This window comes from Caloenas nicobarica, chromosome 4, assembly GCF_036013445.1.
Source record: "Caloenas nicobarica isolate bCalNic1 chromosome 4, bCalNic1.hap1, whole genome shotgun sequence".
Lineage (NCBI taxonomy): Eukaryota > Metazoa > Chordata > Aves > Columbiformes > Columbidae > Caloenas > Caloenas nicobarica.
Window position 1 is genome coordinate 49,459,991 of NC_088248.1, and position 12,635 is coordinate 49,472,625.

Sequence of the window (12,635 nt, forward strand, 5' to 3'; positions counted from 1 at the left end):
CAGTTGTCATGATTTTTCACAGATGTTTGTGAGCCCTGCGGTCACATCAGCCATCTCTTTCAGCATGCTTGGGTAGACTTATTTAGCCTCACCATTTGGAATACATCCAGGTTCTCTAAATAGTTCCTAGCCTGTTGGGTCCTCACTTCTGGCTGTTCCTCTCTTTCTAGACTATGCTAAGCTCAGATGTTAGGGAGCAGGATTTACCTATGAAAAGTGAATCAGAATGGTCTAGGCTTTGACTAGATTAGAAGTACAAAATAATAGAAAAGTGAGAATTAAAAAGGGAGACTAAAAAAATCTTGATGTAATTTGTCTGTACATTGCTTATTTCTTTCTCTCCCTCTCTTTTGTACTAACTACTAAAGGTTTTTTTCTTTCAGCACCTGCAAGGTGATGAGCACCCTCCGTTGCTATCACCATGTTTATTCTTAAATTGAATCACAGGCAAATATAAAATAGAACTTCCATTCTATACTTCTGTCTTGAGAGATATAACAAGTTTTTGCAACTTGCTTCATACACAAACTTCCTTCCTTATTGAGTTCAGCATGCAAACATTGGGTTTGGAAGTTCTGAAGTACATGGGTGGTCAAGGGTCATGCATTCTTTTATTCTTTGCAATGAAAAACAGGCACTGGTAGAAGGATTGGTACAGTATTGTTGTTTTGTTTGTTGGCTGGGTGTTTCATTTTCACTAAGCCATATTTCTGCTTATGTTGCTGCCAAAACACAAGAAAGAAATAATTTTTTTAAAAAATCTACCGTTCCTGTGGCAACTATGTAATTTAAATTTACATAGAAAACTAGGGACTAATGTGGGTGGATTTAAAATTTTATATTTATCCTTATCATATAATTATTTTAATAATTTTTTTTTTATGAAATACAGTATTTTGTCAGTCTGCAGAATAGCAGAGTAGATTTCTATCTGCTTTCAAAAAAACACCTACTCTTTTCATGTGGTGAAAAGGGATTTGTGGCTTTTTAGAGTTCTTTGCATCATCACTAATGGTCAAGAATATTTTTAAATACTTGAGAAATATTGGGTTTAGGAGAATTGAGTGTGAACACAAGATTCAGTCAAAAGTTTTTCTGCAGAAAAAGTTTCATACTTGTAATAGCTCTTTTTAACTAAAATATAGAATAGTTCAAACTCTCCTTAGGGGACTGGTATTAGTATGAAAGCCAAGAGTGTACTTGGACTCTTGTGTGCTATTTCTTTCTGGAAAGTTTTGAAACCTTAGAAACTGTGAACTGCATTTTTGTAATACGCCACACAAAGTTTGGGAAAGTTGGAACAATTCAGAAAGAAACTGTACTGTTAGGGCGTGATCCTGGGGAAATATAGAAAATGCCCAATACTTCACAGAACTGGACCCACTTACTACTCTCAGGATCTGCAGTGCATTTCTCTGCAAGCCTGAGTGAGATTTTCACTGGAATAGAATGGGAACACAGACATTGATGAACTACTTCTTTGCTTAGTGCCTGCAGAAACCAAAAATAAAAATTCAGAACAAAATAAATAAATGAAGTGATCCTGAAAGAAGACCAATTTTAGAACTTCTGGAAAAGGAAAGATCTTAAAATGGCTGTCTTCGTCGAAAGTGTAGCAATAAGTAACAGTTTTTATATAAGTCCTATCTTTTAGTAGTAGATTTGATTATCTTTTATGCACATCCATATATGTGCACACAGTACTGTGTCTTTAACAAGGAAATGGACACAGCATAGACAGGAAGACTATGAGTCAGACAGCATCCATTTGAGCCTTTGCTTACTGGAGTAACTGGCAAAGTTTCTACTGACTTTAGGAGAATCATGCTCTGTATCAGTAACGATTTCTTTTTTCTATGAATTAGAAATTTATCATCTATAGAAAATAATATTTGCAATTTATGTTAGACAAATGAATGGCAATATTGAATATTTCAATTTTTTAAGTGTCCCATAAAAGGAGTTTATAAAATTAGATTTTTCAGACAGAGTATATCCTTCAGAAGCTATGGTTAGCTATTGTTTGAATAGAAAATTGTTATACCTGTTAATTAAGATTAAAAGTGAAGTGAGATTTTTATGATGTAAGGAGCTGTGTCTGCTTTAAGCAGCCACTGATTCTAACAATCAAAATCTTAGGAAAAAAATGGACTAGAATATAGAACTTCTTTTCAGAAAATATTTTTATATCAGAATGCAGGCTACAGAAATTCATAGTATGGTAGACGATTTGCAGCAGAAAACAAACGAACAACCAAACCAAACAAACAAACACCTTAGCAATTGTAAGAAAAAAGTGTGTATATGTTCAAAGCTTAAGATTAATTGATTTGTTATGTGTTAATCTGGCAATATACAACACTTTTAGATATGATGCATATGGAAATCTATCACAGAATCATCAGAATACTTCACAGAATTGTTTTTCAAGGCATTTGAAAGCTCCCAAACCTCCCATTAAATCGTAAAGCATTAATATTTACATTTTAATTGTTTCATAGATTCATAGAATGGTTTGGGTTTGAAGAAACCCTAAAGATATCTAGTTCCAACTTCCCTGTCATAGGCAGGGACACCTTCCACTAAATCTACTCTCTTTCAGTTTAAAGCCATTACCTCTTCTCCTATCACTACATACCCTTGTAAAAAGCCTCTCTCCAGCTTTCTTCTAAGTCCCCTTTAGGCACTGGGAGGCTGCTATAAGGTGTCCCCAAAGCCTTCTCTTCTCCAGACTGAACAAACCCAACTCTCTCAGCCTGTTCCAGCCCTCTGACCATCTTTGTGGCCCTCCTCTGGACCCTCTCCAACAGTTTCATGTCCTTCTTATGGTGGGGGCCCTAGAGCTGAATGCAGTACTACAGGTGGGGTCTCACGAGAGTGGAGTAGAGAGAATCACCTCCCTTGACCTGCTGGTCACACTTCTTTTGATGCAGCCCAGGATACAGTTGGCTTTCTGGGCTGCAAGCACACATTGCTGGGTCATGTTGAGGTTCTTATCAACCAACACCTCCAAGTCCTTCTCCTCAGTGTTGCTCTCAATCCATTCTCCACCCAGCCTGTATTTATGGTTGGGGTTGCCATGACCCATGTGCAGGACCTTGCACTTGGTTTTGTTGAACTTCATGAGGTACACATGGGCGCATTTCTCAAGCCTGCCAAGGTCCCTCTAGATGGCATTCCTTCCCTCCAGCATGTGGACCGCATCACACAACTTGGTGTCATCAGTCAGCTCACTGAGAGTGCACTCAGTCCCACTGTCCATGTCACTGACAAAGAGGTTAAACAGCACTAGTCCCAATATCGAGCCCTGAGGAATGCCACTCATTTGTAATATTTGTAACTGGCACAAAGATTGTCCAACTAGTATTCTTGTTCTAATACCAGACCATGACTATCCCAAGAGGTCTTGCTCGAGGGAAATTAATAGCTAGCCTGTCATCTTAACTGTGCAGTAAGATCCTCCTAACTTTAACCTGCAGCATTTATGGCTGAGCCTTAAACCGGACAATGGAACCCAGTGTCCCTTGCAGTCAATTGCAAAACAGTCCTCCCTCCTCCAGGGCTTTTAAAATATGTCAGCAGCATGAGAAAAATTGCACAGATGTATGAGTACTTCTATTGGTTGCTGGATTATTATGACATCAAGGATCCTAGTTTGACAGATAGTACCTGAGAATAAAATGGTACTGCTGCATAGGGACAGAAGACATGTAGTGTGTGTGTTGTCTGTGCTAGTGTCTGCCCATATAGGTATATAGTATGAAATGTTAACTCAGACTTTACTGAATTAAGCAAAGTGTTGCCAGTCCCTGAAGAAATGGAGTAGGAATTGGTCATATCACAAACCTGGAGTAGTACTCTTACTTGTAATACTTCTACATGAGGAAACTATATGGCAAATGAAATATGTATTTCTCTGGCTTGTTAACTGTACCACAGGAACCAAACTTTAGGTTATATGAGCAAAGGAAACTCGGTTTGAGCAGAGTTTAGATATTAAAGTAGAAATGGTTATAGTTTGGGTTTGGGTTGGTTGGTTGGCTGGTATTTGTTTGTTTGGTTGTTGTTTGTTTGGTTTGGGTTTGGGTTTGGTTGGTTTGTTGGGGGGTGGGGGTGGTGGGGGTGGTTTTTTTTCTCAAACAAAAAAGGGATATTTAGTTACAAGCACTTTAGCATAAAACAGCTGTGCAAATGAATGTTTTGTTTTCCGAAGAGGTTTTTCAAGGGCTTCGGGTATTTTTTAGAACTTTCATTGTTGTATTTGGATTAAAAAAACTACTTTGCATCATTTCCTTAGGCCCTTTTAGGAGACAAAGCTCCTGTTTCTTTTCTTGATGATAAAGCAACTTCTTATTTTTACTTGCTCCATATTTTCATTTCTTTTTTCTGTCTTTTGGGAAAAAGAGAGTTGTTTTCATATAAGCAATATCTTTCCTACTTTAAAAAAAATTATTCTCTTGAAAGAAACAGAAGTTCTTGAATTAACTAAAAAGAAATTTTTCTTACTTTTTCACCCAAAATATGTCTTTGTGTTTTACTGCCTTTATCTGTCACTCATAAACTTGACAAGTGCTTGAAGGTTAGCACACTAGGTATGCAGAGAGCACTCAAAAGAAGTAATTTCATTTCTGCCCTCTTTTTCTTGGATGACCTAGAGAAATACTGACTTAGTAAGGTCACAGCAATGGTGTTTGGTGATTTTTAAGCTCACACTCACTATGCCTGTATGTTGGAGCACAAACCAAGATTCCAAGACTATGGCCAAACAGGCAAACAACATCCAGGTAGCATATTTTTGTGTTTATTCCCCTCATTTCTACCTCATCCTACCCACAACAAAGCCCACTGTTTTGTATGCTTCTACTCCTTGACATTAGTCTTCTCCTTGTAAAAGCATAGTTGTCACATCTAGCTGACTTGGTGATAACTTACTGAAATGCATTGATTTGGCACTTACTCTCATATGGCCACCTCTGCTACCTTCCAAAGTTAGATGCACTTTTTTCCGCAACAAAACACCTCACTGACACTCCCAAACCTATCACTGTTTCTATCTGGCATGCTAGTCGTCTCTCTCCATCATCTCATTATTAGAATTGCTATTATGTGACTCTTCAGCTTACTGAGCAAAGAAATATGATGTTCTGCAGAAAGTGTTTCATCATCATAGAAGAGATGTAGCTTTTGTAGTAATTTATTCTTTTATGCCTGGATAAACCTCAAGATCAAGAGCCTCCCTGAGGATCTGCTTTTGATCCTTTCCCACCTGGTCCAACAAATGTAATATCACAGTGACTGAATTCACATGAGACTGTGAGGATAAAGATTTGTGCCAAAACATACATACCATGTTTTTAAAATTAGTTTCTTGGGGTTTGCTTATTTATTTAGAGAGAGAGAGAGATAACTCTGAACAGTTGTAGCAGCCTGCTGCTGCTAATAATGGGAAGAGTAGCCAGCTGGGATTATCTGCAGAGATTGAAGAGAGCAAACTCCCACAGGATCGGAGTGTCAGTAGGTGTAAATAGTTGCTGCAACACTTTACACCTGATTTTCTTTTTCAGAACATAAAGCTGAACATGATGAGATCTTCCTTGACCAGCATAAATACCAATCCTTCATATATAGTATTCAAGAAACCCACATGTTATTTTATTGCTGCTAACCTCAGTGAGATCTGAATCCAGGACACTAACGTTAGTGGAATTCAAAAATGTAGGTAGCAATCAACCATTGGATTTGGGCTGACCTCACAGAAAGATCATTAGAATCAAATTGCTCATTTACATATCTGATGATTTGTGTTGCTGGTCTTTTCTCAGCTCACACAGCTTCTGCCTTACAGTAGACTTTAGCATATGCAGTAATGAGATGAACTTGATTTTCATGTTTGCACCCTTCCAAATTAGTAAGTGTGACTTGCTTTTCTTGGGATGGAGGGCAATGGGCTCCTTTGTTTTCTCTGAGGTGGCTAGGGAAATACAGGAATGATAGGATTTTGTTGTGTTTAATTTCCCCTTTTATTCTGTGAATACATGCTCAAAGGAATTTGGTAGCTTAGAGTCATCATTTAACAAATTTTACTTTCTATCATCACATAATTTAAATATATCTTTCTTTACATGAAACGTGGACTTATAAGGTTGTAAGTTTTATATATAAGGAGATGAGAAAAGACTGAAATTACCTGGGATTCTTGTCAGCCGTGTAGAAGCATTCCCCAGATTTAAGAGCTTTAAGGCAAAAATCACATTTGTAGATATTACATGATGTTGAAGCAAATAGGAAACATGAGACTTTAATTATCTTTTACTGCTGCCTTATAGAGCTGGATGCCCTCTGATTCCCAAGTAGCTCTGCTTTGCTAATGTTCCAGGGTTTATTGATGTGTTTGTTATTGTAAAGGTTTTATAAGATAAACGTTAGCTAAACAAATTACTTCTGAGCTTGGGAAAAAGTTGTGTATGTGTAAATGAACCCTAATAGGACCTCTGGTGATTGATGAAAAGCATGAGTTCTCTTGGGGCTGCTCTAATTCTAGAGGTAGTATGTCACATCTCAGCTTTGGTGTTAACATTTGAGTTATTTTTTCTTTAGGGAAGACATACATATGTTTGGTGGAACTAGAGGAAATACAGGTTTTGTTATTACGAAAAGCTATTTAAATGTTCCTTAACATTAAACTAAAATTTAACTGACCCCTCTTTCAAGTACTGTATGTCCACCCCAGTAATTAAAGAGCAATTCAAACAGAAATAGAGTTCCATATCTGGTGAACTTCTGGGAAGTATCAAAACCAAGTTTATTTTACACATTTGTTTTCATTCCAAGTCTTGATATGCAAATAAGCCGAGGTCTAACAATTGCTAATTTGAGAAAAAAAAAAATCATTATTACACTTCACAGAATGTGTGAAGGTAAGTCTCAGGGTACTTAGGAACTTGCAGCTGCAGTTCCGAAGCCTTTAACATCCCTACAGAGAAAGAACTTAATTCTATATTATGGCCAAATTCTACTTAATGGTCTGGACAAGCTGTGGACAGGCTCTTGTCTTATCTGTCGCATAAACCAGCTGTATGTGGTCCTGGCAGATTTCAGAGCATTGAGAGCATACCCTGATCTATGGAAAGTCTATAATACCAAACATGGCACAAGACAGTTATCCCGCATCTTTGTTTTGCATTTCCAGTCCAGCAAGAGCCACGCTCTGCCAGCGGAATGACAAAGAGCAGGAAGTGACCAGACCACCCCAAGTGCAGGCTCTTGGCAAGTGCCTCCTGGAAGGAGAACAGCCAGCCGTCCAGCACTAACTAGAAGGGGTCTCTGTGCATGACCTCAGTGGCATAAAGAGGCTCAAGCAAAAAGAAATATCTAGTCAGAAAACAAAGTAGTTGGAGAGAGGCATACAGCTGACTGGAGGAGAACATATGCAGGCAAGCATGCAGCTTTGTACTTCTACTAGGACTAAATCCCTAGTGTTCTCAAAAACTTAGACAGAGACCTCTGAATATGACATTAATTCTTTTTTAAAATTGAATTAATTGATGCGGCTTTATCATTGGGTGGGTTTTAATTGCCTTCTGCTCTACTTTAGTAATTGCAATCTTTAGTAAAATGGAAGACCACAAAGAAGAAAGACCTTGCTAAATTCTCCTTCTAAAGCTGATCTGCCCTAAAAGATGATGGGTTTATTTTTCTCTTTCCTTATCAAGTTGGAAAAAAAAAATAGGGGAGAACTGGAAATGTATATTAAAAATGTACATGTTTAATAAAATAAGGTTTTCTAAATAATTGAATAATTAACAAGCCTTTCTTGGCTTTTCTTCTACGTTATTGCTATGATTTCTATTCAATGCTAATACCAAAAGATTAGTCTACTTAAAATTAATTTGTTTTTTTTAAAAGGGTTTTCTACATGTCTGTTCTCTTGATCTGATTCATTAACACTGCAGGCTTTGTTTTTATAATAATCAGAATTTTCTGGTAGATATATGAATTAAATATTTTTTTTGTAATGGGAATATAACTGAGGAAATTCCTAGTTATGGACTCTGGTATTTCAAACCTTCAATTTCCTTAATTTCAAACCACCCGAGTGATTCTGGATGTTTTTCTTCCATAAAATAATCCAGTTAAACTCAACTACAATCCAAATTAAGAAAACTAGAGCATACCTTCTCAATAAAATAAAATGTCTGTTTAAGGACTCCAGATGATACGGAATGTACACTGTTTGAGAAATTAGATAATGCTTAAAAGTTGTTTTCTGTCTGAGTGGTGTTGACTTCAGTTTTCAGGTACAAGATTGCCCTTGTTTACTAGACCAGAGAGTTCTCTGTCATTTGGTTCATTAGTCCGTCCTTGGTAATTGTATATTGTGTTGATACTACCTCCTTTCTCTCTTATCATAAGCTCAGTAACTCATTCTTCTTTAGAGGATTTTAGATTTCTGTGTGTTTTGATCATTTGAGTAGAAAGAAGACAACAGAGATATATTTTGATCTACATAGATTCTTTTTTTCTGGCCTTAAAGTCAATGATCCTATTTAAAAACTAAAAATAATGTGCATTTTTATGTTTACAAGCTCTGGAGGTTGGTCTTCTTTCTGCTCCTAATGTGATGTAAAGCTTCCAGTTTTTTAGAACAGGAATACAGTTTGGTCTTGAAGCAAATCATTTCAGCTAAACCCACAGTTCTTACTAAAACTGTTTTGCATAAAAGAAGCATCCACAAAGGTGAGAATTTAGGCCATGATTTTTCATGGCAGGAATAAAGGATGATTACCATAAAAGCACTCATAAAAATAAGGAGGAGGATTTATAAGAGCTTGAGCTCAGCAAGAGTTACCTGCTCATAATTATTACAAAGGCTGGATTTTCATTTTCTAGTCAAATGCCAGTATGCTAATGTTTGTCCTGGAATTTTATTTCCACACTGGACAGTAGATATTATCTCCACAGTCAAAATTCTAGAAAAATGTTTGCAAATCAAGATGTATCAGATCGTAAGCAAGGAAATATTTCAGCATGTCTATTCATATACACAGTTGAAAAAAAGGCTGTATAGCTGACAGTCTTCTATGATGGAAGGGCTTTGTAGAATGTCCGTCACAGTTGGATGGCAGCATTGAAAATGTGATTCTCGTAATGCCAATGTACTTTATCTTCTGTAATTGAAAAAAACAAAAAAACTAAAAAAACCTCAAACAAAAAAACCCAAACCAAACCAAACAAAAAAACCCCAAACAAACATCAACAACAACAACAAAAAACACCACCAGAAGTATTATTCTAGCGAAAAAGTGTGGATTTAATAGCTGTAACATAAAGATGCTATATCTCATTTGCAAAATCGAAATATAGACTCACTACAATTGATTTATCAGATACTACAAAAATAAACAGATGTCACTAGATCCTTATGTCAGAAATAATATGTTACATGCTCCTCTACAGTAACTTTGCTGGTTAATAGAAGACTTTGCCATCTATTGTAGCCCTTTGCAGACAAGTCAGTCATGATAGACGTATTTATGATTTGTGAGTGCAAGGAAACAAACAAACAAAAAAGCTATTTTAATTCTATTCACAATGGCTTCGTCTACAGGTTTGGAATCAGTATAAATAAATAAATAAACATAGCTTTTCATTACAGTTAAGAGGGAGACAAGGTGTCCAGGTCAGCCTGGATGTGCCTCAGCTTTTTACAATGGCAGTCTTGCAGCTCAGTGTCTCCTCACAGCTGCTACCAAATGCGTTCTGTCTTCTTTGCAGGTAATGCCTCCTCTTTCCACCACCGAGACACTGCACACATCTCTTGGATAGGCTGCTTCTAATCTGGAAAGCTACGGTGCTAATTTTTTAGTCCAACTCAGAGCTGAAATATATGAATTTTGACTCAGTAATAGAAGGAAGCTAATTTGGGGAGTGAAAAGGGATTCTTTCTTTCCTCTTTTCATAGTGAAGAACTGCCCGTGCCCAAAATGAATGGTTGCCCTTTGAAATTATGAGCTTTTTTTAATATATTTACTTCTGTTTCCCATTAAAATATTCTTTTAAAGCTCAGGGAAAAAAAATAGATATTTTGACTTTGGTCAAACAAAATTTTTCATTTATGCAAAAATTTTAAGTTTTGATTTACCAGAATTTTCCACGATTTTTTTTCTCACTGGAAGACAGCTTTTCCACCTTACTTCTAATGAAATTCAAATGAAGTGATTATTTAACCCAGTATTACTGGTAATCATTTCTGTCTGAGCAAGGCAACTGCAACTTTAAACAAAAATATTCATTATAATATTTTATATGTACTTTACAGTCATATTTGCAGGCATATTTTTACAGGGAATCAGTTGCAACACAGAAAGGACGTATACAAAAATTTTCAATACGACATTTCAAGTAAGGTGTTCTTAGAGGTTTTTTGGTATGCTTTCTTCTCCTCTTTATCCCCCTCTTCCTTCCCCTCTTCCTCCCCCTCTCTCTCTTTCTCTCTTTTTCTTCTTCTTTCTCTTCTCTTTCTTCTTCTCAGAGCACATACTATTAAAAATACAGAGAGGAGCCCAGCTTTGGGGGAGAGTTTGTTGAAATCTGTGAGGGGGGTGAAAAAAGGGCATGAGCCTGCTTTTTTTAACACATATGAGACCCGATCATGTGGAAACTGTTTGTCCAGTTCTTTAGTTCTGTGAGGACAGTGAGAAAAAATGTGAAGTCACAGTGAACCCATCTGGCTAAGCAGGAAAATCCAGTTTAATTGCTTCATTGCCAGAAATGTTAAATCACTTCCTGGGAATGCAATTCATTTGGAACATATGGAACTCGTTGGAAGAAGGTCTCCAGGGAATTCAAAACTGTAGTTGAGATGAGAGTATTTCTCATAAGTAACAATCATGTTTTCCCACTGGCCAGCATGTAAGCAGTATGTATAGCTGTATTAACAAAAAAAATAAACCAATAGTAGGACTAAGATCTTGTTAGAAGATTTGCTCATGGTTTACTTTATTTTAAATTTTCAAGAAATGCTATGTTCAATTAGGACTTCTTTTTTACCTCAGCTTTTAAGTAGCAATAGAACATTCTGACAAAATTTTTAGCTCATTTTACATCTTGATTCAGCAAAATTACACTCTGTTTAGAAAACAGACATATTTTAAAGCGTCATCCAATATGTCTTTGTACTTTGTGGATAAAGAGCATAGTCTTCTGGGATGTTTTTGGTTTGTTTCTGTTTGTTTGTTTTAATCAGGGACTTTACATTTATTATATGTTTTAATAAAATAGGAAGATATACAATTTTTCTTTAAACCAAGCAAATCTAAACCTTAGACTAAAAATGTGATATATGTATATGAGTTCTCCTTAAATTGTAAAGCATTAATGAGTAAGAAAACCTCATAACTGTTATAACTGATTCATAATTTGTAAGTATGTTATAGTGCCATGTTCTGAATCAAACATTCATGTTATTTGCATTCTTTACAATGAGCAGAATGATGATATTTTTTGGAAAAAATATGCTTCCTATTCTGTTCTAAAGAAAATATTTTACTTTCATTAACTTGATGTTACTATAGGAGCTTTTTTAGAGATAATTTCCTTTTTTTTTACTTGGATTCACATGATTTTGAGAAAATATTTGGTTCTTTGAAAATAATATACTTTTTTCTTGTGCTGTTAATCAATAAGACCAAATCAGTTATTCTAATTTTAAAAGCACATAAAGGAAATGGAACCATTTTTCTGAAACCACTTTTCTGAAAAAGTGGGTGAAGTCTGATATCAGGAAGAAAAGTGAGGCAATAAAAAGAAATCTCTGTATTTACATAATGTACTATGGAGGACCCGGAATAGTGAAAAATAATGGTGACAGGTAGTCATCTCTGTATGAGGTCCTTCTCCTAATTACTCTAGGAAAACTTATATGCTTTGTGGTGCTATAATTTTGAATGTATTTCTTTATCTGAAGCATTTGTTTATCTAGTAGCATTTTTCTCCAAGCATATGACTTGATTTTAGAATTCTTACTTTTGGTAGATTGTATAATCCACGTTGGTCCCTCTAGCATCAGTCTTAATGAATTGCTGCAAGATTGCTGTGGGAACATAAGAAGTACATTTATCTGCAAACCTCACTCTACCTTTAAATTGTCTGGAGCTTATAGTGCTTTTTCATCTTATCTAACAGAAGTACTAATTTTGTGACTTGTACATCTGTCCTGAGGCCTTATGGCTCTTTATATTTCCAGCTACATATTTTTACCTGGATTAAACGTGCTAAACAACAACCTTTAGGACTAGCATCTAACATATATTGTCTAAGACATTTTCTACTTGAAATTTTGTACAAAATATCATCCAGGAAATGCTATAACATGTTATTTTATAGACCAGGACAAATCAAATCCTGAAATTAGATTTTCAAAGTCTTTTCAGGAGATCTATACCAAGTCTGAAACTGGCTGTTTTGTGATTTCTGTTTATTGCTCCCCTCTTTCTTTTTCTGTGAAATTTGCAGCAGGAAAATCTGCTGAACAAAAGCTAAACTGACAGGAGTGAAAGGGATGTAAAATTGATACCTTAACTCGCATGGCAGTTTACATACTTTGCATACTCAATCCAGTTTCTCATTCAGCCTTT

At 36.0% G+C, this 12,635-nt stretch overlaps 1 protein-coding gene across 5 annotated transcripts in view; it reads left to right on the plus strand.

Moving 5' to 3' along the window:
• DLC1 (DLC1 Rho GTPase activating protein) overlaps positions 1–12,635 on the plus strand; it is a 231,692-nt gene that overhangs the window by 84,793 nt on the left and 134,264 nt on the right. The window lies entirely within an intron of this gene.